The sequence below is a fragment of the Lepidochelys olivacea genome (assembly GCF_965140295.1).
Source record: "Lepidochelys olivacea isolate rLepOli2 genome assembly, chromosome: 1".
NCBI classification, from domain to species: Eukaryota; Metazoa; Chordata; order Testudines; family Cheloniidae; genus Lepidochelys; species Lepidochelys olivacea.
Window position 1 is genome coordinate 58,459,470 of NC_140411.1, and position 27,513 is coordinate 58,486,982.

The following is a 27,513-nucleotide window of genomic DNA, read 5'->3' on the forward strand; positions in this document are numbered from 1 at the left end:
GGAATATTTTTTTCCTTTTAAGAGTTTACAGCGGTTAAATTTGCTTTGTTTAGTGAGTGTCACTAAACTAGCATGAACCAGATATGGAGGTGTAAAAGTGGCGAATTTTCCTACTGTAGGCTATAGTCTCACAAAGCATGAGCTAAGAAACACAGCTTGGATACCTGCCATTTCACTGTAAAAAAAAAAAAATCTATTCGTTCCTCCCCTCCCTTCCCCCTCCGAAATTAGAACTGACGTTTTCTGTTCTCGTTTCTGTTATAGGTGAATAGGAGGTGGATTTCAATCGTTATATAGAAGCCTCGCTGATTTCATACTAAGAAGCGAGACTGAAATGTAACCACTTCAGGAAACAATGAGCTATTAAAAGCTATTAGTAAACAGTGCCGAATCAAATAAACATAATTGTTCTAAAAGTAATTTTTTAAGGAAAGAAAGGTCCCGAATCTCAATAGAAGGAAATTGGATTTGATCTCCTTGACTGATTCTGAAATCTGATACTTTACTGAATGTGTTTCGGTTTGTTTGTTTGTTTGTTTGTTTCCCAAGAAAAATATAAGAGCTTGCAAAAAGATGTAAATAAAGGAACACTACAAATTGGTGATCAGCCATAGTAAATCTCTGTTTAGAATCCATAAATTTAAGACTACGAATGTTGGCGTTTCTGTTTGACTGCTCGTGCTAAGGACATGATTAAAAAATAATAAACAAAAACACAGAAAGGGTTTCTTTCCAAAAGGCGGAGTTTCCCAGGGTATTTCATCTGAACTCTTTTTGTCATTTTGAATATAAATGGACGCGGAGTCTGACTGATTTCCTTAGACACTCGCTCGGCACGAGTGGGGGTGTAGTGTTATATGTACTGATCACCGATCAAACTGCTAAAATGTGTCTTCTCGCTTCTTCAGTGTTCAACTGTGTGTTCAACATGCAGCCTCTTCAACTATGTCCAACTTCACTTCAAACATGAATAAACTATAAACCTTAATTAAGGACATCGACACTTGGTTATAGCCCTTGCACAGCTTGTATTAAAGTGTATTAAACAAGGGATATGGAAAACAATATGGTAAGAACTTTTGGTTGTGAACTTCACACACTCCCTACGGTATTAAGAAAGAAAAACGGTATGTATCATGCAATAGCTCTTACCTACGTGACATCTATTATCGGATCAGCTAAGTAATCCAAAGCCCTTCTGAAAATGAAGTGCCATTCTTCCGATTACCTCCTTTCTAAACTTGGAGAAACTTATATTTGCTTAAATAAGCTTTTTACTAACAAATTAGCTATTAAAATAACCTTAAATTGCATCTATTCTGACTGAACTTAAAACCGCAAGTAGGGAGGCAGTTTTGACAATGCTAGATATGAGGCGAGAATCGGACTCCATGTAACTCTGTATGCAGAGTTGTAGCCCTTGCTGGATCCCAGGATGTTACCAATAAAATATATTACCTCACCCACCTTGTCTCTCCATCTAACTTTGTTTATTTGTAAACATGGGACTAGCAACCACCAAATAAAGTGCTTACAGAAACTGCGGAAAAGAGCTCCACCCAAAAGATCCGTTGCTGACGGTAAGAATTGGAGTGTGTACAAGTTTGCAAGCTGGCTGTTCAGTGCTGACTCAGAACAGCAATGTAGGTCACAACGAGTTTCCTAGTTATCTAAATTCAAACAATTCAGCTTTTCTTTAGAGACTTCTAAAGAGCTGTTGTAACATTTCTAAACGCAGTGCTTTTACTGAAGTTTAACCTGTATCTGGGCAATTACATTAAGTTTGTAAGCCAATGTTTGGAGTCTGCATGCTTGTTTTTTGCTATTCAATCATTTCACCTTCTGCTTTTATCCTCTGTCCATTCCCATCACAATAATCCATTTCATTTGTCCTAAAAGCGTATTTTTAAAAGTTGTTCCAATGACTCATAATTTTTTTTCATGAATTTTAAGAAAAGCATTTAAGTGACAGCCTAACTACTGTCTATTCAATTCTGGACTCTTACCAACACTGTTTATTCATCGTTTACTCATTAGTTTGACTCTTTATTACCATCATTAAGTGTTCATAGAACTAATCGTATACGTTATACAAAGAGCTATTAAAAACCTGCACCTTCTGAAACGGCTTTAACTCTACACACTGAAGGAACTCAGTCTTCTGAGTGACACCGAATATTGTCTATTTTCAGACTCGTTTAGTTAAATTCTTTTGTTGTTTACTATAGCACGACAGAAAAAAATACTCATAGTGCTAAGGAAAAGTTCAGCGAGGATGAGCTAAGTGTCGGATGTTGCCGAAACAGCAGCAGCAGCGATGGAGAGAGCGGGAGATCTTATTCCCAAGCGCAAAGTTGCAAAGAAGATAAACCAGGATCAGGATACAAGATGAGAAAATAACTACAATATATGTATTTATTTCACTGTCGTTCAGAGTTTTCTATTCTCATAAAAGTGAGCCACAGTATCAGAGCCCCTCCGCCACTTTGCATTAAGATGAGTTTGTGCGCGCGCGAGGGGGGTGGGGGTTTCAAAGTGACTATTATATTTTTTTCAATAAAATAATCCGTTGTAATGTAACATAAACAGTAAGGAAATCATCCGGCCAGGTACAGCAGGACACGAAAGAAAAAACCTGGAAATCTCACCAGGTCCACAGTTTCTGTTCAAACGCAGTATATCTCCCTTCATGTCCAGTGCATATTTTTTTAGAACAATCACATCACTCGGTTCATTAGCACAAAATCGTTTAGCCTCACTTCTATTCTTCAATTCCTTTCTAATGTGCATCAGTATACATATATAGATGGCCTTCGTGCTAGCAGAAAGGATTTCTCCTTCTAAACATAGAAGGTCCTCAATCCTGCAGAAGTTTCATGAATGTTTCGTTGAGGTAACAAGAGGCAGCACCAACTTCTTGCTGACCCAAGATAGGAACTTAGAGAGCGCTTAGTAGGTTCAAACAAGACCAGCGCCTGGCCTCCCTTTCCATCCTTTAGGCGCAGACTCTCACGCAGAGGGTACCACTGGAACCATCCCATCCAATGGCCCCTAAGAGACAGGTGACAATAAACTCCAAAAAAGCACATATTCTTTCAGCTTGTTAACGACACAGTTAAGCTCACAGAAAGATCCTAGGTCCCATGTGAGTTCATCGTGCCAATTTATCTTGAATCATGGAATATCAGGGTTGGAAGAAACCTCAGGTGGTCATCTAGTCCAACCCCCTGCTCAAAGCAGGACCAACCCCAACTAAATCATCCCAGCCAGGGCTTTCTCAAGCCTGACCTTAAAAACCTCTAAGGAAGGAGATTCCACCACCTCCCTAGGTAACGCATTCCAGTGCTTTACCACCCTCCTACTGAAAAAGTTTTTCCTAATATCCAACCTAAACCTCCCACACTGCAACTTGAGACCATTACTCCTTGTTCTGTCATCTGTTACCACTGAGAACAGTCTAGATCCATCCCCTTTGAAACCCCATTTCAGGTAGTTGAAAGCAGCTATCAAATCCCCCCTCATTCTTCTCTTCTGCAGACTAAAACAATCCCAGTTCCCTCAACCTCTCCTCATAAGTCATGTGCTCCAGTCCCCTGGACTCTCCGGTCTCCGCTCACTAGTGTGCTTTACTATTTTAGCCCAAATGTGGAAAAATTAAATGTGTAGCTGAAAGATGGGGTTCAGCGATTGGAAACTGAGAATGTAAACAACACTTACGACCAAGCCAATTTGATTTCGTTTCACTGGAAGGCCCTCTTGCAATAGTCCTTGTTTATGTTCAGTTCAGAGGCGCTGTCCTCGGGCCAGAAAAGTGAAGTTTCATTTCTTGGATGGCGAAGGAGTCTTATAACATCAGCTTTAAATGGAAGGTTTACATATTCTCTCAGCAAATGCATTGTCATTAACAGTCCAGGAATCTCCCCTGACATACTCTCCTCCCCTCCTACATGGTAGGAATGGAAAGGGAACTGTCATATATTCTCGGTGCACCTGCGGAGAGGAGAGCGAGTGTTCTACAGGTCTTAGCAATGCTGCTTCCCCTTTCCTGCGTACTAATCTCTTGAGAATTTGCCATGGTAGGGTTGTAACAAATTCGCTTTAGAACTCTTTTGTAGTAAAACAGACGAGTGTATTCAAATATATAAACATGAGAGGCAATGGAGGCGAACATAGAAGTGACAGCAGTGGGCACTGTGACATGCACTTGTAATAGCTTAGTGGGTGACACTCAGGGAAATCCATTCCTCTGCACATATAAAGCATAACCTGGATGCGAGCTCCAGAGTCCCTGAGAACGGGGAGAGTAGCTTCTCCCTGCTGCTGCTGTGCATGGCAAGGCAGCACTAAGCAGGCACTGGGCAGGCTGGTGCTCTCCTCAGACACGTGATTGAATCTGATCTCTGGCGCTGCTCAGTGGGGTGGTGGAGGAGGAGGAGAGGAGGAGGTCGCAGTGTTGTGTACTTAAGGTCGCGTGTGTGCTGGGTTTTTCTCCCTCTCTCTCTGAGGAGTAAGTGCCACTGCTCCGCCTTCTCCTTTTCGCAATGTTGACGCAATCTATAAATAGTGGAACAAAAGGACCAACTTCCTCGCAGCTTTGCTGAAACTGCACAAAAAAGGCAACAGGGGGGTTGTTATTTTTAATTTTTTTTTCTGGTTAAACAGCCGAATCTAGGGGTAATATCGCTACTGGAAGATTTTTCTTCGCTTTTTCATAATACTGGCAGCATCCTGCAACTGGCTATTTTGCTTTACAGTAAGAAGGGTGTTTTTCCTCCTCTGACAGATCAGTAAGTGCAATTCACATATTTCCTTTTTGGGGGGAAGGGAGGATTCTTGCTCTTCTATCTGCTACATTGCAAAGGCAGAGGGATAGAGAGGAAATAAAGAGGGACTGGGATTTCAGAGCGGGAGCTAAGCCATAGTGGTTTGTTGTCACTGAACTGGAGGGGCATGCGAGTGTACGTGGGTCTCATACTGTAGGGGTGTGTGTGTGGTGAGGAGCTGGGTTAGTCGGGATATCAACTGTCACATATTACAATAGGTTATAAAAATAGGGATAGTTATTGCCGCTTACAGAACAAAGCTGACGCACTAACCAATATTAAACAGGCTTTTGTTAGAAGGGAAATGTGTGTGCGTGCGTGTGTTAGGGGGAGCTGCCTGAAGCAAGTTGCTGTGTTAAAAAGGCTGGTAGGAGATTTGTTTACCGCCAGAGCTCATCGGCGTGTTTACTGAACACACGCCGTACTGGGCTCGCCTTTACCCAATCTGCTGTCGGAGCTGGAGCCAGAGAGGATCTTCCACCTTTTCACAATCACTCAGGATTAAAAGGGAGTGCATTTGTGCTTGCTTGGGGGGTCAGCCTCCCCCAATCTCCACGACATGTTGGGGGCAGCTAATACCGAGCAGATAAACCCCCTCCCCTGTAACCAGAGGATCGGTGTAAGCGTAGGCAGCTACTGGCCAGGGAGAGAATTACATCATCCCCCCTCCAATTATGTTACCTTTTGAGCTCTACACGGTGAGAGATCATGGAGGCAATGACATTGCTCTCACAGAAAGCGGAGGGGAAGGGAACAGTGTGCTTGAGAGGGTCCCAGGCACACAGAGGGAGATAAGCAGCCCAGGCGCGCGCGCCCTCACACACAGAGCTATAATGACCAGAACCTAGTGTTTACAGTGCTCACGCAAGCGTATTGTGACGTCATTTGATTGACAGCCAGTCCCTCCAGCCCGGCTCTGTCCAGAGCCTGACAACCGACTCTATATTAAGAAAAGAATGAAGTCACCGCCACCCTGACAACAGCAGGCGGCGGGGCCTTCCGCTGGCTCCCTCCCACCTTTCTCCCTCCCCTGGATCCTGGAGGAAACCGCTCTGCAGTATGAAGGGGCGATGAGGGCTCTGGCTTCCATAGCACCCCAAGAGGAAAGTGCCCAATGATCCCCACTTCCTTCCAGAGAGCCAGCCGGAGGGCGGGCGAAAGAGGGAGGTGACACTGACCAGCCCTGTTGAGAAGGAGCCTCCTCCCATTGTGCAATAACATTCAGGAGTTACAAGCGGTTTTGTTTAGCTAGGGAGGGGACAGGCACCAGAGCCAGTCTTGCACAAGCAAGACAAGGGACAGAGCCTGTAGCCTGGCAGTAGCCTCTGGAACTCATGGGCCAATTTCTCTCATCCTATATCACTTCCACCTTCCATCTGTCTCCATTACATGGCTCCCAACACCCAGAAACTGAGCGGCAACAGCTTGGCAGAAGGAATAGTTTATAGGTCGGACAATAAAGCCATGAAGGGACTTGTTACCCATGAAACCTGCATCGTCTATTAAATAGCAGCCGTCAGCATAAGGAAAGAATTCTAGTGTGCTACAGTATAGTCCAAACCACTACACGTACCGCTGTTTGGGGTCATTCCTGTACAATACTGGAGGTTGGTTTGTTTGTTTTTCAATAAGGGTGGGGCTCTGCTCTCAAATCGATAAGCAAACTTTTGAGAGTCACACAGAAGCTTTTCTGTATTTGGAGAAATGGGGGATGGGTTCTAACTGGGCCCTGTTTTTCTGCCTTTTCTGAGTCTGGATCATGATTTTAAAATGATCTAATTTCAGTCCTTTCAAAATAGCAACATCTATGATGAGTGGAGCTTTTCATTACATGCTAGTTCTGTTTGTTTAGTCTACCTCTGTTATAACAAGAAAAAAAAAAAAAAAAGCCTGGTCACTCAGGCTTTGCACAAATCTTAATAACTGAGAGATATTCTAACAGCTCCCAACATGTCTGTCTTTTGGTAATATGTTAAAGTAAATGTGAATCACAGGTGGTGCATTCTAAAGGCTCCAGAAGGTGTACTAATACAGTTCAGGATTTAGTAATAAACAAGTACAAAATCCATTGTTTTGCCTCTAGATTTAAAAGTATTGCTTACTGTAAAGTAGCTCTTTTGTAAAACTAGATTTCTAACATTTGAAATGTTTACCTTAGTATCACAGTTAATACCATGTTTGGGTGCTTTACATAATGATGATTAATTTACACTGGACATTTTAAACAAATACTGTATGTTCAGGAAGCAATTTATCATAAGAGATTTAAGTTTTATTTCTGAACACAGAACAGCTAAACTGCTGTCTCAAAAATTTTATATGAACAAGATAGACCACACAGGAAACCATCCTAGTGTTGTGAAATTCCTAGGAATATACTTTTGATACTGTATTACTTACTATACAAATGACAGGAACAATGACATTTACTGGCCAGTCATAGTAGGTTTGTGACAGAGGACAATACATGGTACACCTTACTTCAAAAGTTAATCTCTGCACAAAATAAACATTTAAAAATAATAGAAAAGCATGTTTGAATACAGAGTCCAAAAATTAATTCTCACATCCTCTCTTATTTTTTTCTATTTTATCATTTTAACATTATAAGATCACCAAAATATTGCAATGTATACTTGAGACATCAAAGGCAATTTTTCATTTATTAAATTTGTCAAAATACTGAAGTAGTACTTACCCACTGGAAAGTCAATAAATCCATATCACACTAAAAACAACAAAAAGTGTTTTACAGACAGTGATATTTGGTGAAAAAAACTTTTTTTCTCTAGTGCAGTAACCTAAAAATACAACTAAATAATAAACATTTACCCAGTGGAAACTGTAAGAATCATGGACTTCAGTTAGTGGTACATACAGTTTTTAACTTGTTGATGGTTTTGGTTTCTTCAAAGTAGTGTATTACTTTTTGAAGTTTGGGTGTTTCTGTTTGTGCAGAAAATAGACAGAAAAGCTTTGAGTTCCCTACTGTTACAAAAGTAAAAAGGAAGCTAAGTTTGAGCTGCTAAATTGGCAGTCTGGAATGAGTCGATAGTATCTCCTTTGTCCTGCTAGCTTTCTCTGTTATATTGTATCTTTGCTCTATTTCCTCTAAACAAGAAAGCAAGCATTTCACATTTAGGATTTCAAATTTTAGATATTTTTAATAAGGTTACATTTTTATAAGCCTTGTTGTTTTCCAAATGTTTTATTGCACAAGATTGGAGTACATACACCTTTTCAGATTATGGTATTTTAATAACAGTAAAACACTATCAATGACACTACACTAACTTTCATTAACCAAGTAGATAACTTCGTACATTTTTCAGCATATACTTAATTTGGTAAATTATTGTTGTCTTCTTGTTAATATACCTTCATAAGAAATCTAATGTGCACTTTTCCAAGCATTTCATAATTTCTGATTTGATACAAAAAACAGGTGAGAATTAGGACAAAAAGATGAAAACTACCCTTTATCTCACTTGCTGAAGATTCCCTTGATGTGGGTAAGTCCCAGCAAAGAGCCATCATAGGTTACTTTTGCAACATCACCCTAGGAACTATGCCTAAAGATCATTGCACTCCAGCTATCTTCAGGTGCTGGACAGTCAATTAGGGATCAATGTCAGCTTTGGTAAATTAGAGCTGCCCTTAGGGTGCTCTAACTTGTACCAGAGACAGGGCTGGGCAGAGATCAGAGAGCTATAACCAGCTACTGGATGGCTCCCCAACTCTGCTACATTTACCAGAGCTTTGGTGCATCAGAGAATCTAGGCCTAGAACAGTTCATTCTATTCTTGTAAGTAGTCTGAATGATAGCAGTGTAAAATAAATTCCAGAGTTGTCAGTGTCTGGAAACAAGAAGTGGTTTAATGACTTAGCTGGTGGGGAGCTCTTTCAAAAGCTGAAGCAGGAAGTGTGGGGCCATCACTGTCACTATGGGGTCAGTTTCTATTTACCTGAAATCCAGTCTGCTCTGAAACTCTGGCCTTTGGATTTGGTATTATGTTGTACTGCAGATCTGTCATTCTCCCAGAGAAAATAAACAAATGTCAACAAAAATAGGTTGTGTGAAGGCACTAGTGTTCAATAAATAAAATATGCATACTTTCTGTATTACACATATATATCCTTACTCTCATAAATAGTCTCATTTGTTTTAAATGTAAAAAATACACTGGAATTTAGAATCCGCCCTGTAGTGTACACATTAAAGAAAACTAAATTGTATTAATTCATTATGAGGATCAAATCTGTATTTCCATATGTACAGTGTGTAATTATTAATTACTTTTATGTTAAAATACAAAATGTTGAGAGTTCATTCAAGATAATACTCTGGGGTTTTTCTAAAAAATACAAACTTTATTTTTTAAAAGAGTTACTTTTTTTCTTGTGATTACCTCAGCAAATAAGCATAAGTGGGATATTCAGCACATGACTAACTTCAAATTAACCTCCCCTTCCATTCCCCTTTTTAGACTTCTAAAATTTGTTTCAGTGGACCGCTGATCTGCTGCAATGTCACAGCTACTGTGATTCTGGTCAAGAGTTGTGCCAGTAAGTGGCAGGGATTATTATTATTTAACAGTATGGTTTTGCAAAAAAAATTACAAACCCATGACATATAATGAAAGTCATATACTTGAGCCCTTATGCATCAGCTCCAGGCTCTAGCAGGGTTCAGTGGTAGCCGTGACTTTACAGTGGTTGGCAGTGAGTCCGTGCAATTTCAGAGTACCTGAAATAGGGGAGAAAATATTTGTTACATTTAATTATTTGTTAAATGCCCTTCCAATCCTTACTATTTGGGGCATCTCACGCATAAAAACACAGTTAGCCCTTAAAAAACTCTAGTTCTCCTTTAATTTTAGCTATTAGGTAGCAAATATTGAGGGTCATATTTTTCTCATCAATGAGATTTTTGTATTTGAAACAGGACAGAATATACCTCTAAATTTTAAAACAAAAGCTAAATCAGGTTATTTCTATATCTGACTTTTGTTTACTGAAAGAATACATTTAGTCTATTATGTGTTATTAATGCAGCACTTGGAAAATCTATTCATCCACTTTCCAAATGAGAGTAAAAAAAATTTCTCTGGTGAGCATAGGAGCTTAAGCCATTAACATCTGCAGCTTTCATTTAAAAAATAAAGTACACTTCTGTTCTCTATGTTGTGAATATTACCATAGTTCACATTTGGAGGGTTAACTGATGCAGTGTTGTCCTCCTGGGTCTGCAGGCAGACAGTTCCAGTGCCTCTGCTGCTGCTCATCACTTTATCAAGTAGTAGCAAAGTGAAATTAAGAAGGCTCTGCAGAGATGAACTTCTGTAGTTCAGAGTCTTATGACTAACTGTGAAATTGTCAGTAATATCAATATCATATTGGTGTACCTGTCTGGCAAAACTACTAACATCAGAATGAGGTACTACAGTTATTCATAGGGGTAGGGGAATAGGGGATAAAGAACAGATAAAAGAAATGGAGGCTGAGGGAGAAGTGAAGTAGCACAGACTCAACCACCATAGAAGCCACAATGCTCTCGAAAAGTGGAGAAGGGATAGAATCCTCCCTTTTCTCTTCTAGAAGCTATAAAGGGATGAAAGTTATGATTCGTACTGCAACTATATGCAACATCTTTATAGAAATCTCTGTATACCCTCTCATATCTAGTAACTGGTTATGGCAGGGAGCTCCATCTTTCATCCATTCTTCCCTGTCCCCCTCTTTTGTATCTATTTCTGGTTTGTGGATGTAGTCCTCTGACTAGTACCAGTAAATATCTAGTATAATTTTCAAGTCCTGCATTAATGCTCTATAACAGAGTCATATACTTAGTATTTTGAGAATAAAAGCAAGTAAAGCTGGCAAGATTAATTTTTAAAGATAACTACTACATATGTATAATTGCTTTTAATAAGGATTTCTATTATATATGTATAGTCATTCTTAATATTGTACATGATATTACTGTACAGTACTGAATATCACTGTACATGTAATATTGTACATGATATTAGCAATTGCAGGGTATTAAATAATGCACTTTTTAAAAAAAATGTATAAACATGCACTTAACACAGGCTACAAATATGCACATAAAACAGATCACAAAGTAGCCATTCCAACATGGCAGGTATAAAAGATAAATGCAAATTAGGAAAATTCAAAAAATCTATCAAGTGAATAATATACATTTTTCACCTTACATGAAAGATTTAAAAAAGAAATATAAATGCAGAAAACTTTAAAAAAACTCTACACTTTTAAGACAAACTGGCAAAATCCAGAATATTCAATATTCAGTATTTAAACTACTGTTTTACATGTGTTTTAACTTTTAATTTGCCTATTACTGATTGAATGTTACATGCATGTGAACAACCTTTGCTTACTAAAATCACTAATTTCACCCAAAATATCCATTATATGATACTGTTTGATTGAGTGTTACAATCTTCATGTACTATTGACTAAATACGAATTTTTGGCAACCTTTCCATGTAAAATCTATGAATTGTTATAGGGTCTCATCCTGTAAACCCTTTTCACACAAGAAGTCCCATTAAAGTCAATGGGACTATTTGCATGAGTAAAGGCTACCTGTCAGTTTGGACTTTAGTTCATCTCAGTTTTGTAATGCTGATCTGTAGGAGAAATACTGCTGAAGAGCCAAAAAGAAAAATGCTAAATAATTAATACAATTATTTGCGTTTTGTAACTCCTACAGATTTTTCTCACTTAAAGCATTAGAACAACGACTCAAATGCCAATGCGGGAATATGGAAAGGAGGGGGAAGCTCATAAAAGTACTGTAAGTGTATATATGGTTCCTATTAATATAGTAATACAGGCTAGATTGAGCCCAGCCTTGCATGTCTACAGGAGGGCTAAAGGGGCTGTGAACGGTGGTGCACAAGAGTCCCTCCTCAGAAGGTGCAGACAGAACTGTAGTCTCTGAATTCGGGGAAGTGAACCAGGCCCAGAAGAAGGAGGTGGGGCTATATGTCGTGTCCGTCCGTGTCGTCCCCTCTCCTCCCGCCCATCCACCCCCTCCCTCCCCCCGTCCCCAGCCAGCTGCAGAGAGGGGAGCATACTCTACTATGTTAAGAGCTAGTGGAGCATAAACACTCTGCCTGTCCACTGGGGAGCTCTTGGAGAGATTTTCTCCCAGAGCTCCCCCTGAGAAGTTGCTATGCTCTGCAGAACCCCTTACTCAAGACTGTGCCTTAAAGACAGAATTGAGCCTTCAGTTAGATACTGAGTATTTCTCTGTACGTGTGCAATATTTTTTAGGGAGGGATACCAAATAGAATGTTAATTAACTTACCTTAGACATAGAGTTTGTACGCTTCATGCTTATGAGAGCCATAAAACAACACATTTTTATATGTATCAGCACTGTGGACAAAGGTGACCTGCAAATATAAAATCAAGAATCAAGCAGCTTTAATATGATTTGCTGAATATGCTCAAATAAGCAGGGTTAATTGACGCATTAGGAATGTAAACCTTGTTCCCTTCACCCCCATTCCCTTAGATCCTCAGAAGTTGCAGATTGCTGGCTACAGCTCTCTCTGACACTTCAAACTGAACTATACTGGTGATGTTACATCAACATCAAGATGGAGGAAGGGTGGTCTTGTGGCCAAGACACAGGGTTGGGAGCTGAGATTGGGATCATATTCCTCGCTCTTTCCCAGACTTTCATGTGTGGCTTTTGGTAAGACACTTAGCCACTCTGCACCTCAGTTTCCCAAATTATAAAATGAGGTTGATTAACACTTTTGTACCTTACAAGGGTATTGTGAGGCTAAATTCATAAATATTGAAAGACATTCAGATACTACAGTGACAAGGGCCATAGAAAGTATAAAACACCACCAAATTTAAAATAATTAGGAACATTTTGTTTAACTGTATATTTGACATAAAACTCATTGGTCGGGAACCAGATTGTTGAGTTAACCATGGCCATTAAAGATCACAGAGCTAGGTCATCTGGAAAGATCTGGAGTTAAAGCTCCCCCTGAGAAGGGTGCTCATAATGTGTCACCTCTCCAGAAAGAAATTTTCAAAGTTACAATGGGTGACATCCAGGCTCTGGCCTTTTATGCTGGGTAAAAGGGTCAGAAAAGTGTATAGAGGTTCTAAAAGCCTCTTATTTGGCCAGGGTAGGATACCCCGGCATAGGAACTGAGGAAAACAGCCATAAGGCTGCCTTCTGAGGAATCTCTCCAAAGCCCTGGGGCAGGAGGGCATTCCTGGAGGTGGGAGGATTTGTCAGGGGTTGAGATTCAACATTGCAGAGATTCTGAGCAGCACTTTGGCTCAGAGGGCTGCTCAGGGAGACTGTCATAATTTAGGCCTCTGAGGCTGTCTGCATTATGCCTGGGGCCGTGGAGCAGCCCAGGATCGAGAGGATGCAAAAGTGGTTTAAAGCCACCTCAGACACACCTGGGTTGTGAGTATTGTGCTGTGTCTCTTAGAAAAGCAGCGCAGAATCTCACCCAAAATGTCTAAAAGAGCTTTGAGACAGCTGTGGATGAAAAGTGCTCTATAAGTGCTAGGTATCATTACTATTAACAGATAATTATAACAAACCAATTGCAAAGTGGCAAACATTTTAACTGAAAGGAAGGATCATCTGTACTGATAGAGTCTGTGTTATGAGAAGACAAATTAGCAGGTAATAGCAAAATTGTCCTTTTATTCATACATAAAAATCTATCAGTCTGAAGGGAAAGGCTGTTGGGAATTAGCAAGCAAAATGGGATGAAGAGTGGGAAAGATAAGGAAGGAAATAAGATTTCATAGCAGACTACTGACCTTGGTGACTAAAGGCTCAATCAAACAAGGAAACAATATCCACCTTGTAATTCTTTGTAAATGAATGGATCAATGCCCAGGTCATTGCTCTTCCAATTTTGTCACAGACACTCTACTTCTCTCTTCCCACTGATCTTTTGAGGAGGTCAACAACCATGTGGACAAGGGTGATCCAGTGGATATTGTGTACTTAGACTTTCAGGAAGTCTTTTACAAGGTCCCTCACCAAAGGCTCTTAAGCAAAGTAATCAGTCATGGGATAAGAGGGAGGGTCCTCTCATGGATCAGTAGCTGGTTAAAAGATAGAAAACAAAGGGTAGGAATACATTATCAGTTTTCCCAATGGAGAGGGGTAAATAGCAGTGTCCCCCAGAGTGCTGAACTGGGACCAGTTCTGTTCAAAATATTCATAGATGATCTGGAAAAAGGAGCAAACAGTGAAATGGCAAAATTTGCAAAGGAGAGAAAATTATTCAAGGTAGTTAAGTCCAAAGCAGACTGCGAAGAGTTACAAAGGGATCTCACAAAACCAGGTGACTTGTCAACAAAATGGCAGATGAAATTCAATGTTGATAAATGCAACATTGGAAAACATAACCCCAACTACACATATAAAATTATGTGGTTTAAATTAGCTGTTACTATTGAAGAAAGAGATCTTGCAATCATTGTGGATAGTTCTCTGAAAACATCTGTTTAATGTACAGCAGCAGTCAAAAAAAACTAACAGAATGTTAGGAACCATTAGGAAAGGGACAAATAAGATAGAAAATACCATAATGCCACTATATAAATCCATGGTATGCCCACACCTTGAATACTGCATGCAGTTCTGGTCGCCCCATCTCAAAATGTATATATTAAAATTGGAAAAGGTATCGAGAAGTGCAACAAAAATGATTAGTGGATGGAACAGCTTCCAGATGAGGAGAGATTAAAAAAACTGGGACTGTTCATCTTGGAAAAGAGACAACTAAAGAGGGATATGATCGAGATCTATAAAATCCTAAATGGCGTGGAGAAAGTTAATAAGGAAATGTTATTTACCGCTGCACATAACACAAAACCAGGGGTCACCCAATGAAATTAATAGGCAGCAGGCTTAAAAGAAACAAAAAGAAATACTACTTCACACAATGCAGTCATCCAGTGGAACTCGTTGTCAGGGGATGTTGTGAAGGCCAAAATTATAACTGGGTTCAGAAAAGAATTAGATAAGTTCATGGAAATAGGTCCATCAATGGCTATTAGCCAAGATGGTCAGAGATGCAACCCCATGTATTAAGTCTCTGACAGCCAGAAGCTGCAAGTGGACAACCAGGTATGGATCACTCAATAAACTGCTATGTTATGTTCATTCTCTTCAAAGCATCTGGTATTGGCCACTGTTGGAAGACAGGATATTGGACTAGATGGACCTAGTATGGCCATTCTTATGTTCTTATCATTATCTCCTTTTCTTTAATAATACGCTGCTCTAAACAATTTGGATATGGTTGCTTTATATACTCTGTTGCCTTTTTTTTTAACCAGTATACACCAGAAATAAAGTATCTTATTTTCAAAAGGCTTCCATCATTTCTAGATTACATTTTTTGGCCCCTCTCACATCCAGAAAGTGAAACTTCAATGCCCTTAGGATGAGAAAGGCTTAAGTGAATAATGGGATAATAAGTGAATAGTGAATAATATGAAAAGATAAGATTATTTTAGGGAGAAACTCTGGGGTTATGAAGAAGACTATCTTATTAAGAAAATAAAGAAACTGTTCCTGAATTGAAACTGTTGCTGGAGTTCAAATTCTCTCTGAAAATGTGACTCACTGAAAGGGAAAAAACCCAGGAACTTTAGAAAGAGGTTCAAATGGAAGCTCCATCAACGTAGAAATAAGCAAATTTAAGTTCCAACAAGCCATAAGATATTTAATTGATGGCTGAAACTTTGGAATGGCCTTGATACATCTTGAGATGTGAGGGTGAATTGCTACACTGTCTGCATCTAGCAAGTTTGAGCACCTCAGATGCTGAAATCTGCGCACAGAAATAGTTGATTGTAGATTCTGGACATAAATTAATTCCTTGATTAAAGAAAGACATCCATGAGTCAAAAAGAATTGCTAAACTGAAGGAGGTTCAGGTCTTAAAGTTCAATATTGCTAATTTTAATTTCTCTGGGTTGAGACAGATCAGTAGGTCCCCTGGAGTTGGAAGCATACATGACAAATGAAGAAACATCTCTATGATGTGATGGACTACTCATATGAGAATACCTGTATTTTCTATGCTTAGAGCAGAAGAGCTTTAATTTCCTGTTGTTGCTCAAGGCAATCTGGTTGATGGTAAGTATCCCCCAGTTCATGACGATCTCATTCAAGATAATCTGATTTAGCCCAATTTTCTAAGTTGCTCTTTAAAACCTCCAATGATGGGGATTCCGCAGCCAGCCTTGGAAGCCTATTCCAATGCTAAACTATCCTTATAGTTAGAAAGTTTTTCCTAATAACGAATCTAAATCTCCGTTGCTGAAGATTAAGCCAATTGCATCTTGTCCTGCTTTCAGCGAGCACGGAGAACTGTTGATGACAGTCCTCTTTATAAAAGCCCTGTTGGAAGACTGTTACCAGGTCCTCCTTCAGTCTTCTTTTCGCAAGACTAAACACGCCCAGTTTTTCAACTGTTCCTCATAGATCTGGTTTTCTAAATCTTTTATAATTTTTGGTGCTCTCCTCTGGACTCTCTCTTTAGTTTGTCCACATCTTTCTTAAAGTGTGACACCCAGAACTGGACATAGTACTCCAGCTGAGGCCTCACCACTGTTAAGTACAGAACAATTACCTCTTAAACCTTACATATAACATGGCTGTTAATACACCCCAGAATATTAGCCTTTTTCGCATCTGTATCACATTGTTGACTCACATTCAGTGTGAACCACTATAACCCCCAGATCCTTTTCTACAGTACTACTGCCTAGCCAGTTATTCCCCATTTTATAGTTTTGCATTTGAGTTTCCTTCCTAAGTGTAGTACTTTCCACTTGTCTTTATTGAATTTAATCTTATTAATTTCAGACAGATTCTCCAATGTATCAAGGTCCTTTTGAATTCTAATCTTGTCCTCCAAAGTGCTTGCAACTCCTTCCGTCTTGGTGTCACCTACAACTTTTGTAAGCATACTTTCCACTCCATTATCCAAATAATGACTAAATATATATATTTTTAACAGCCATACTGGGTCAGACCAAAGGTCAATCAAGCCCGGTATCCTGTCCTCTGACAGTGGCCAATGGCAGGTGCCCCAAAGGGAATGAACAGACAGATTATCATCAGGTGACTCATGCCCTGTTACCCAATCCCAGCTTCTGGCAAACAGAGGCTAGGGACACCATTCCTGCCCATCCTGGCTAATAGCCACTGATGGACCTATCTTCCATGAATCTATCTAGCTCCCTTTTGAACCCCATTATAATATTGGCCTTCACAACACCCTCTGGCAAGGAGTTCCAGAGGTTGACAGTGCGTTGCGTGAAAAAATACTTTCTTGTGTTTGTTTTAAACCTGCTACCTATTAATTTCATTTGGTGGCCCCTTGTTCTTGTATTACGAGAAGGCGTAAATAACACTTCCTTATTTACTTTCTCTATGCCACTCATGATTTTATAGACCTTTATCATATCCCCCCTTAGTCGCCTCTTTTCCAAGTTGAAAAGTCCCAGTCTTATTAATCTCTCCTCATACAGAAGCTGTTCTATACCCCTAATAATTTTTGTTGCCCTTTTCTGAACCTTTTCCAATTCCAATATATCTTTTTTAGAGATGGGACGACCGCATCTGCACACAGTATTCAAGATGTGGGCGTACCAGGGATTTATATAGAGGCAATATGATATTTTCTGTTTTATTATCTATCACTGTCTTAATGATTCCCAACATTCTGTTTGCTTTTTTGACTCCCGCTGTACATTGAGTGGATGTTTTCAGAGAACTATCCACAATGACTCCAAGATTTATTTCTTGAGTGATAACAGCTAATTTAGACACCATAATTTTATATGTATAGTTGGGATTATGTTTTCCAATGTGTATTTACAATGGCCAGGATCCCCTGGGGGACTAACTTGAAGGGGAAAGGAGTCCAGGAGAGCTGGCTGTATTTCAAGGAATCCCTGTTGAGGTTACAGGGACAAACCATCCCGATGAGTCGAAAGAATAGTAAATATGGCAGGCGACCAACTTGGCTTAATGGTGAAATCCTAGCGGATCTTAAACATAAAAAAGAAGCTTACAAGAAGTGGAAGGTTGGACATATGACCAGGGAAGAGTATAAAAATATTGCTCGGGCATGTAGGAATGTTATCAGGAGGGCCAAATCGCACCTGGAGCTGCAGCTAGCCAGAGATGTCAAGAGTAACAAGAAGGGTTTCTTCAGGTATGTTGGCAACAAGAAGAAAGCCAAGGAATGTGTGGGCCCCTTACTGAATGAGGGAGGCAACCTAGTGACAGAGGATGTGGAAAAAGCTAATGTACTCAATGCTTTTTTTGCCTCTGTTTTCACTAACAAGGTCAGCTCCCAGACTGCTGCGCTGGGCATCACAAAATGCGGAAGAGATGGCCAGCCCTCTGTGGAGATAGAGGCGGTTAGGGACTATTTAGAAAAGCTGGACGTGCACAAGTCCATGGGGCCGGACGAGTTGCATCCGAGAGTGCTGAAGGAATTGGCGGCTGTGATTGCAGAGCCACTGGCCATTATCTTTGAAAACTCGTGGCGAACCGGGGAAGTCCCGGATGACTGGAAAAAGGCTAATGTAGTGCCAATCTTTAAAAAAGGGAAGAAGGAAGATCCTGGGAACTACAGGCCAGTCAGCCTCACCTCAGTCCCTGGAAAAATCATGGAGCAGGTCCTCAAAGAATCAATCCTGAAGCACTTGCATGAGAGGAAAGTGATCAGGAACAGCCAGCATGGATTCACCAAGGGAAGGTCATGCCTGACTAATCTAATCGCCTTTTATGATGAGATTACTGGTTCTGTGGATGAAGGGAAAGCAGTGGATGTATTGTTTCTTGACTTTAGCAAAGCTTTTGACACGGTCTCCCATAGTATTCTTGTCAGCAAGTTAAGGAAGTATGGGCTGGATGAATGCACTATAAGGTGGGTAGAAAGCTGGCTAAATTGTCGGGCTCAACGGGTAGTGATCAATGGCTCCATGTCTAGTTGGCAGCCGGTATCAAGTGGAGTGCCCCAAGGGTCGGTCCTGGGGCCGGTTTTATTCAATATCTTCATAAATGATCTGGAGGATGGTGTGGATTGCACTCTCAGCAAATTTGCGGATGATACTAAACTGGGAGGAGTGGTAGATACGCTGGAGGGGAGGGATAGGATACAGAAGGACCTAGACCAATTGGAAGATTGGGCCAAAAGGAATCTGATGAGGTTCAATAAGGATAAGTGCAGGGTCCTGCACTTAGGACGGAAGAACCCAATGCACAGCTACAGACTAGGGACCGAGTGGCTAGGCAGCAGTTCTGCAGAAAAGGACCTAGGGGTGACAGTGGACGAGAAGCTGGATATGAGTCAGCAGTGTGCCCTTGTTGCCAAGAAGGCCAATGGCATTTTGGGATGTATAAGTAGGGGCATAGCGAGCAGATCGAGGGACGTGATCGTTCCCCTCTATTCGACATTGGTGAGGCCTCATCTGGAGTACTGTGTCCAGTTTTGGGCCCCACACTTCAAGAAGGATGTGGATAAATTGGAGAGAGTCCAGCGAAGGGCAACAAAAATGATTAGGGGACTGGAACACATGAGTTATGAGGAGAGGCTGAGGGAGCTGGGATTGTTTAGCCTGCAGAAGAGAAGAATGAGGGGGGATTTGATAGCTGCTTTCAACTACCTGAAAGGGGGTTCCAAAGAGGATGGCTCTAGACTGTTCTCAATGGTAGCAGATGACAGAACGAGGAGTAATGGTCTCAAGTTGCAGTGGGGGAGGTTTAGATTGGATATTAGGAAAAACTTTTTCACTAAGAGGGTGGTGAAACACTGGAATGCGTTACCTAGGGAGGTGGTAGAATCTCCTTCCTTAGAGGTTTTTAAGGTCAGGCTTGACAAAGCCCTGGCTGGGATGATTTAACTGGGAATTGGTCCTGCTTTGAGCAGGGGGTTGGACTAGATGACCTTCTGGGGTCCCTTCCAACCCTGATATTCTATGATTCTATGATTCTATGATTACTTTGCATTTATCAACATTGAATTTCATCTGCCATTTTGTTGCCCAGTCACCCAGTTTTGTGAGATCCTTTTGTAGCTTTTCGCAGTCTGTTTGGGACTTAACTATCTTTAATAGGAAAAGCACAAGAACAAACACCTTAAAAGATTTTTTTTTAATTAAAACACCCACTTTAATGATTAACTTTGTCCTTAATGTATAAGACTTGAAGCAGCTAACAGGTTTATGCTGTTACTGTTTCTCACAGGAATAATAATAACTGACTCTCATACAGCACTTTTCATCAGTGAATCTCAAGGTGCTTTACAAATGAGGAACATATCGTTACCCGCACTTTACAGATGGGGAAATTGAGGAACAGAGAGGTGAAGTAAAACAGCAGGCTACTGACAGAGCTAGGAATAAATTCAGATCCCACAGGTGCCACTTTAGTGCCCTATCTATTGGGTCACACTGCTCTGCACAGTAGTAAATCATTGGACAACTCTCTCACGTTCTCTAACTTCAAAATTAATTTTATTACATACAATGAATACAAAAAGACATGTATTAATACTTTGAATAGAAAATTTATGCAAATTATTCTCATTTCTTAAGTATCCCTGCTTTTATATTCTTCTGTCCCATACTTTAGGCTCCAGCTCAAGTATAAGAGTGATTCTGGTTAAAACACATCAAGGGCATGAATGCTGATAACATGCACTACACATATTTTTGAATATTGTTTGTGTGCCGCAAAATGAAAAATCTTGAAGTTTAGAACAGAAATATGAACTACACTTTTTTTTAGTACACTAACTAATTTTATTTGATGATTAATTTATCATAGGACCAAATGCATGGATACTTTTACTGTATTTAGGTTTTGTTTGTATTACTAATTGCCTTTATTTACCATGAAAAAAACAAACAAAACAACACATAGGCTGTTAATCTTTAACCACAAATGGTAAAAATAAGCATAGACCAGTTGTAGTTTTGTTTAGGGATCACAGACTTTTTCCGTCTATCAATCTGGAGCAGTGGTTGGCAACCTGCAGCCTGTCAGGGTAATCTGTTGGTGGGCGGCCAGACAGTTTGTTTACATTTGCACGGCCACCCGCAGCTTCCAGTGGCCACAGTTAGCCGTTTCCGACCAATGGGAGCTGCAGGAAGCAGCACGGGCCACAGGGATGTGCTGTCCACCGCTTCCCGCAGCTCCCACTGGCCAAGTACGGTGAACCGCAGCCACTGGGAGCTGCGGGTGGTAGTGCAAATGTAAATAAACGGTCTGGTGGCCTGCCAGCGGATTATTCTGACAGGCTGCATGTGGCCCGCAGCCTGCAGGTTGCCCACCACTGTTCTGGAGTGTGCATTGATCTTTACTGTGCAACATGTTTCTAACTTGCTTTTTGCTGATTCAACATGGGTTTGGAACCGTCTATCAATAAAAGTTTATATATTAGAATGAGTAAAGCTATACGACAAAATGTAAGAAAACATCAGACCACACTCCAGAGTTTTGTCAGATAATTATATTTTATTTAACCACAAACTAATAATTATGCACCAAATTGAGCATACTTTTCAATAGTTTTGTCAGAGTAAGGGCTGCATTATTCCACACTATATACAAAAACTATGAACAAAGGAGGCCAAAATATTGCACCAAATGTTGCAGTGGTAGTGTTTCTTGACATTTTACTTCCAGATTCCTGTCTTCACACAAGTCTCCTTTATTCTTACATTTTCTCTTCCCCAAAGATAGTTTCTCTCAAGAATCTCCAAATTATTTACTGCAAAAATCTTAAAAACCGCAAATAAACATAAGCAAATGTGGCTTTGACATTCATTTATCGTAAGTAACTGGTCAAGTCATTTGAGGCCTCCATTGCTCAATCCACTAAAAACATAAATCAGGATGGCAAACATGAACCTTGCCTAAGTCTCCAGGCTCTGCATTTTACCCCCTTGCTGGGCATGGGCTTATAACCACATCTAGCTTAGATTTTTTGCTTCTTTGCCATACTTCATTTGCATAGACCAGCAAGCCATACCCACAATCACATATGAAAATGTTTTCTAAGATGTAGTTTCTGCAGTTAGGTTTTGCTTTTTAATATTCATAAATACAGGTTATGCAGAGGTTAGTTTAATAATGTATTCCTAAAAGTTAGTAGTTCTTCTAGCTAATCTAATCTATTTATCTATAAAGCATCCAACACTATGGTACCTCAGTGCAATCTTCTCCTTCATACTGTGTTGTGTTTCTTAAAATACAAGCTGTACTGTCAGAAGACTGGTTAACAAGAGAGACCTGTCTTTCTTATTAACTCATACAGGGCCTGATCCAATGCCTATGAAGTCAACAGGAATCTTTCTACAGATTTCAGTGGGCACTGGATCAGGCACATAGTTCTCTTTTTCTCTGAAATGAAACTTTTCCACTAATGGCTGCATACTGCCTCCAGCAGTTTAACTTTCCTTTATTCCTATATACAAGAGAAGATATATTCCTTAGTAGATGGTTAGAAGATGCAGAAATAGAATTTCCAGATTGAAATCTTCAGCAATCTGATTTGCTGGGGATGTAGTTTTAGATTTTTCTAGGATTAAGGATTTTCTAATGCAAAGTTCTGCTTCTTATACTAGCAACTAGTTTTAAGTATTTACATGCTATTCCATAGCTCCTCCCATTTTTTTTCAGGATCTCTTCCCCTGTAGTTCTAAATCTGACTGGTTTTCCTGAAAACAGGAACTAAAGAGTACAAACATTTTCAAGCAGGTTTAGATTAATCAGACCAGTATTCTGAGAGAGAAGCAAAAAACTTACATACTCTTTAGTTGGCTGTCTTATTTTCTGAATCTATCTTTATGAGAGGTCATAACGTCAGAATTTTATCATGAATACCCACTTAAATACCCACCAAATAAAATGTATTTATTTTAATACTCTTAGGCTAAATAAGTAATATTACAGTCATTGACAAGCTTACTTCTTTTTTCTCTTAATTTAATTATATGTATAAAGTTCTAATTTCTTGTACCACTGATATAATCCTACTTTTTCTGATGCATTTTATAATAGCTATTGTTTGCAGTGACATACATCTTCTGATACCAGAACTAATCAAAGTCAGATCATCATAGCACCATACTGTAGTACTGTTTTGTTCCCCGTTGAGTTGCACATATGGTAGATGGCAAGATACAGCCCAGAAAAGACTACTTAGCTCATCCAGTCAGAGTCCTGAAATTTTTGCAAACTATTCACATCTACATCATATTCTCCTTAATGTCTTATCTACCTTATTCTTGAATATCTGCCATGATGGTGGCTTTACCACTTCCAACTATGCAGTTGTTTTTACTATTGAAAACTGTCTCCTAATATCTGGCCTTGACTTTTCCTTCCTTGACTTCAGGCCACTTCTCCTATAATATTCTATAGTTGTGAATAATTTCTTTCCTTCATTTATATATATTTATCCTGAATTTGAAGAATAATCATGTTCATCCTAAATCATTTCTTTTGTAGATGAGATAGATTTAGCAACTTTTCAGGGGTGCTATTTCAACATTTTTTTGATGTTGCATTTTCTCTCTTCTTTTTGAATATCTGTATATCACTCACTGTTGGAATCAAAGGTATATGCACTATTCTAGATCAAGTTATACCAAAATGATGTACAGTAACACCGTTAACTCATTGACTCCCTAGTTTTATGTTTTCCTATACATAGTATAGGAATGGCTGCTCCCCTCACACACACTATAATATATTTAGTTTGCTGTGTGTTATTACTCCAATATCTTTCTTGACCTCAATTCTCTCTAGATAGCTATCTAGGGGATTGATTTTGCCAGATGCTGATGTTAATGGGACTTGAGGTCTTCAGCAGTCGTCAAGAGGAGCTAATCACTTTGTAGGATCAGGCCACAGATTTGTATTTATGTTGTTCAGTTCCTCTCCCTAAATGCATCACTACATTTTTTAAAGTGATCCTCATTCCTCTGCATACACTCCAAAACCTGAGATCATTTTACATTTCCTGTCCTCCTGCATGTTTGTCACCCATCTGATTTTGCTGTCTTCAAGTTTAATCAGTTAATCTTAGAATTTATACTAGGCTGTTAATGTAATTATAATAGATTCCCCCCTTACCACATATCCTAAACAGCATTTTCTATAACTTGGGGAAAGAAAAGGGTTGATGAAGACAACCAGTGACCTTGCTAGGCCAATCTATTACCTGGAACGTGGTAGCAATCTCACCACCCATTGGAACACTGTAAAATGGTTACACAGGTTTTATTAGTAACACGGGAACATATTATTGCTTGTCCCTGTTTTAAAATTTATGGAAAAACTATAGTAGTAGTATGCAGGATGAGGTCATTTTTATATTGATGTTTTGCCACTAGCACTTTAATATCAGACCATGGTCAAATATGCCATGTGCGGCCTATGGCCTGCTTTAATTTATGCCAGTTGGCTATGGTCGCTAAGGGACCATATGCAGCTTAAAATTGCTGGAGTGCAGGAACACTATGTCATGTCCTCAACATACCCCTTATGCCAGGGCTGTGGGGGCAACTGCTCTGTAGCAGGAGAATTCTCAACTGGCTAGTTAGAGTCAGATTCTGGCCACTTTGTGGTGCATGCATGGCGCAAAATGGTTAGAACAGGATCAGGGAATCTGGACCTTAATTTTTCAGATGCTTTTCTATATTTTTCTCTGATTACCCTTTTGTTTATGGCCTCTCCAGCTATATTCTCTAATAAATTCCCTGTTTCCTGGACAAAAAGCTCATATTTTCTTTTAGTCGGTATACCCTACTGAAAACAAAGGAAAAACTGAAGTTCTGGGTTATTTGAGGAACTCTTACTCACTTCTTTCTGCTTTCTAGCAGTTCCTTTTTTAAAATATGTCTATTTTGAATATATTTTTAAAAAAACTTTTCTTATATCACTGGGCTTCCCCAGCCAGCATCATTTTGTTCTTGGTTTGGCTTCTTAGGGTTTTTTCCCCTTTATTTTATATCTGCAGTTATATGATGATAAGATTAAATTTAATCATTTCAATCTCTGTTCTTTTCCATTTCTCATAATTTTTTTATTTAACTAATTTCACTACTTTTGCCAACCATCCTTTCAGCCAAGTCTTTAAAAAAATCTTCATATTTTGTTGTAGTGTCATTGTAAAACCATGGTTTCCACTTTTTAAAAAAACTCTCCCATCTTCCTTCTACCTCAGTTCCTAATATGGTTACCCATTTTTCTGTCTCATCACTCGCACCAGAAATATTGTAAGCTTTTGATCATAACCTCCAAAATTCCCTCCTTTTTTTCAGAGCTGTTACCATTTTCTCTTGAAAAAGAAAAGGAGTACTTGTGGCACCTTAGAGACTAACCAATTTATTTGAGCATGAGCTTTCGTGAGCTAGTCAATATCAGATCCAGGATTTCATTGGGCCCCATTGCTTTTTTCAGTTTTTGAAATACCGTAAGAAACTATCCTCTTGTATCCTACTTGAAAAAACTTAAGTTTCGTGTATATAATTAAAATACCTCTTTTAATTACTTTTAAATTTTCACACACTTAGCATCAGATCCATAAGTAATACTTTTTTCCTAATCTCAGATTAAATACCATATTACATGCCTACATCCTAAATCCCTCATGGTTTATACATCCTTCATTTTAACCTGTGAAAGTGACTTTGCCTTCAACTGATCTTCCTTATATAGAAATGTATTCTTTTATAGTTTTATTGTAGTAATGACTTGTCCAACCATGTCTGTAATGTAATCAAAGATCATCCAATGGGAATTGTGGCTGCTCAGCATTTCTCAGGATCAGGCCCTAAAACAAAACTGGTTATGAACAGAAACCTCTATTGTTTCTTGATTATTTCCCATAGGTTGTTCCAGCTTTTAGGGACAGTGTATTCTCACAGTCATCTCAATGTACCTATGTAATATTCATTTAACTTAATTTTTTCTTTTGGATCATTAGCTTCCCCTGCTTTCACAGGGTACTGACCAGGAGTGTAATGTGAATGCTGATCCATGTCCCCCAGTCTCTTAGTGATTCAATGGACATAACATTCATTAGAGTACCACATTCTGCTCTATCTCTTCAAAAGAGTAGTTCTCACAGAAAATACTCATAACAACAGCAAAGAAAAAGATCTTCCTTCCACCTTCCAAATCAGAAATTATGCCTCTCAACCTGGGAGGAGAGACAGACATGTAACCCTCCAAGTTGTCAAGTATGCGAAAGAGAGGCTTCAAGGAAGAGGGTAGCTAAAGCTCAGAGAAAAGGGGAAAGCAGAAAAACAAGATGATGAAAAAAAAATCAGAAAAGAACAGAGGTGAAACAGAGAAAATAAAGAGAAAATAGAGACAGTGGCAAATGTGCCAGGGTGCCTAACAATCACTGCAAGGAAAATGCTAACAAATAAACTACAGACAGTAATTCTTGAGTACAGGAATGAGAGCTATATGCCAAAACATGTTGGAATCATGTTTTGCTAAAGGGGGAAATGGGAACAGGGAATGGGGGTAAGGAAATTGGAATCATGTTTTGCTAAAAGGGGAAATGGGAACAGGGAATGGGGCTGGGGAAATTGGAATCATGTTTGGCTAAGGGCAGGAATGGGAACAAAGACACAGGTGTAAGGCTCTGTGGTGTCAGAGCTGGGAAGGAGGATACTAAGGAAGGAAACTGGAATCATGCTTGCTGGAAGTTCACCCCAATAAACATCGAATTGTTTGCATCTTTGGACTTCGGGTCTTGTTGCTCTCTGTTCATGCGAGAAGGACCAGGGAAGTAAGTGAGTGAAGGAATAAGCCCCCTAACATGATTCCAAAACATGATGCCAAAACCTAATATCACACTAAATGCTGTTGCCGAATCTTTGCCATTATAATTAAGATTGTTTTATTCTTTTTACAATAGAACCTCTCACACCTCAATACAGTACTTCTTTTCCCATTACTTTTAAAATATTCTTTTAACTTTGTTGTGAATATTTCCCTGAGGCTGAAATTTGTACAAAACATTAGCCTAGAATTTAATTTTCTGTGAAAAAAAAATTAAGAAAATCTATGTGGCTGTTTTGGAGTGCTAAAACTGTAGTAAAAAAACCCCTAAAATTTGTTTCTAAACACTTATGTTTCACAAAACTCACAGTCACATTTTCTAAAAGATTTTTGGGCCTGATCATCTCAAATTAGGACTAGCAGGCTGCTGACGTATATTATTTTTAAAAGTGAAATTAAAATGTTTAATTTAAATACATGAGATATTGCACAAATGGATATTTTTGAGTATATAAAGACTTTGAGTTTTAAGCACAAACTCAGCATGCATGTGTGCCACTAGTATTTGAGTATTCTAAATTGCATTTTAGTTCTTCAACTAAATGTTGATCTTGGTATATATATTTTGGTGATTGGATAGATGTTTTCTCCTGAGGGAAAAAAAAGGAGGAAGAGCCTGACCTGGATGTCTGAGGGAGGAATAAATGTAGAGCTTAAGAAAAAGTAAGTTAAACTAGTTATTATCCCTTGAGTGTGTAATAATAATTTATCTTCTAAATTGCAAGTTTTTAATTATCTATATTTATTCTTAACAATAAAGCA

At 39.3% G+C, this 27,513-nt stretch overlaps 2 long non-coding RNA genes across 4 annotated transcripts in view; one reads left to right on the plus strand and one right to left on the minus strand.

Annotated features, from left to right (window-relative positions):
- LOC311519706 overlaps positions 1–27,513 on the minus strand; it is a 49,464-nt gene that overhangs the window by 994 nt on the left and 20,957 nt on the right. Inside the window, exons 3-5 of one of the 3 annotated variants that reach the window (XR_014711355.1) lie at positions 12,166–12,253; positions 8,789–9,570; positions 7,522–7,551 (exon numbers count right to left, since the gene is read on the minus strand). This is a non-coding gene — a long non-coding RNA (uncharacterized lncRNA). Of the gene's footprint in view, positions 1–7,521; positions 7,552–7,677; positions 7,770–8,002; positions 9,571–12,165; positions 12,254–27,513 lie in introns of those variants that run through there. The other 2 variants (XR_014711356.1, XR_014711357.1) reach the window with 2 other exon arrangements.
- Positions 4,669–27,513, plus strand: part of LOC311519700 — a 95,446-nt gene continuing 72,601 nt past the window's right edge. The window contains exons 1-3 of the long non-coding RNA XR_014711352.1: positions 4,669–4,787; positions 11,566–11,649; positions 27,332–27,414. This is a non-coding gene — a long non-coding RNA (uncharacterized lncRNA). The remainder of the gene's footprint in view (positions 4,788–11,565; positions 11,650–27,331; positions 27,415–27,513) is intronic.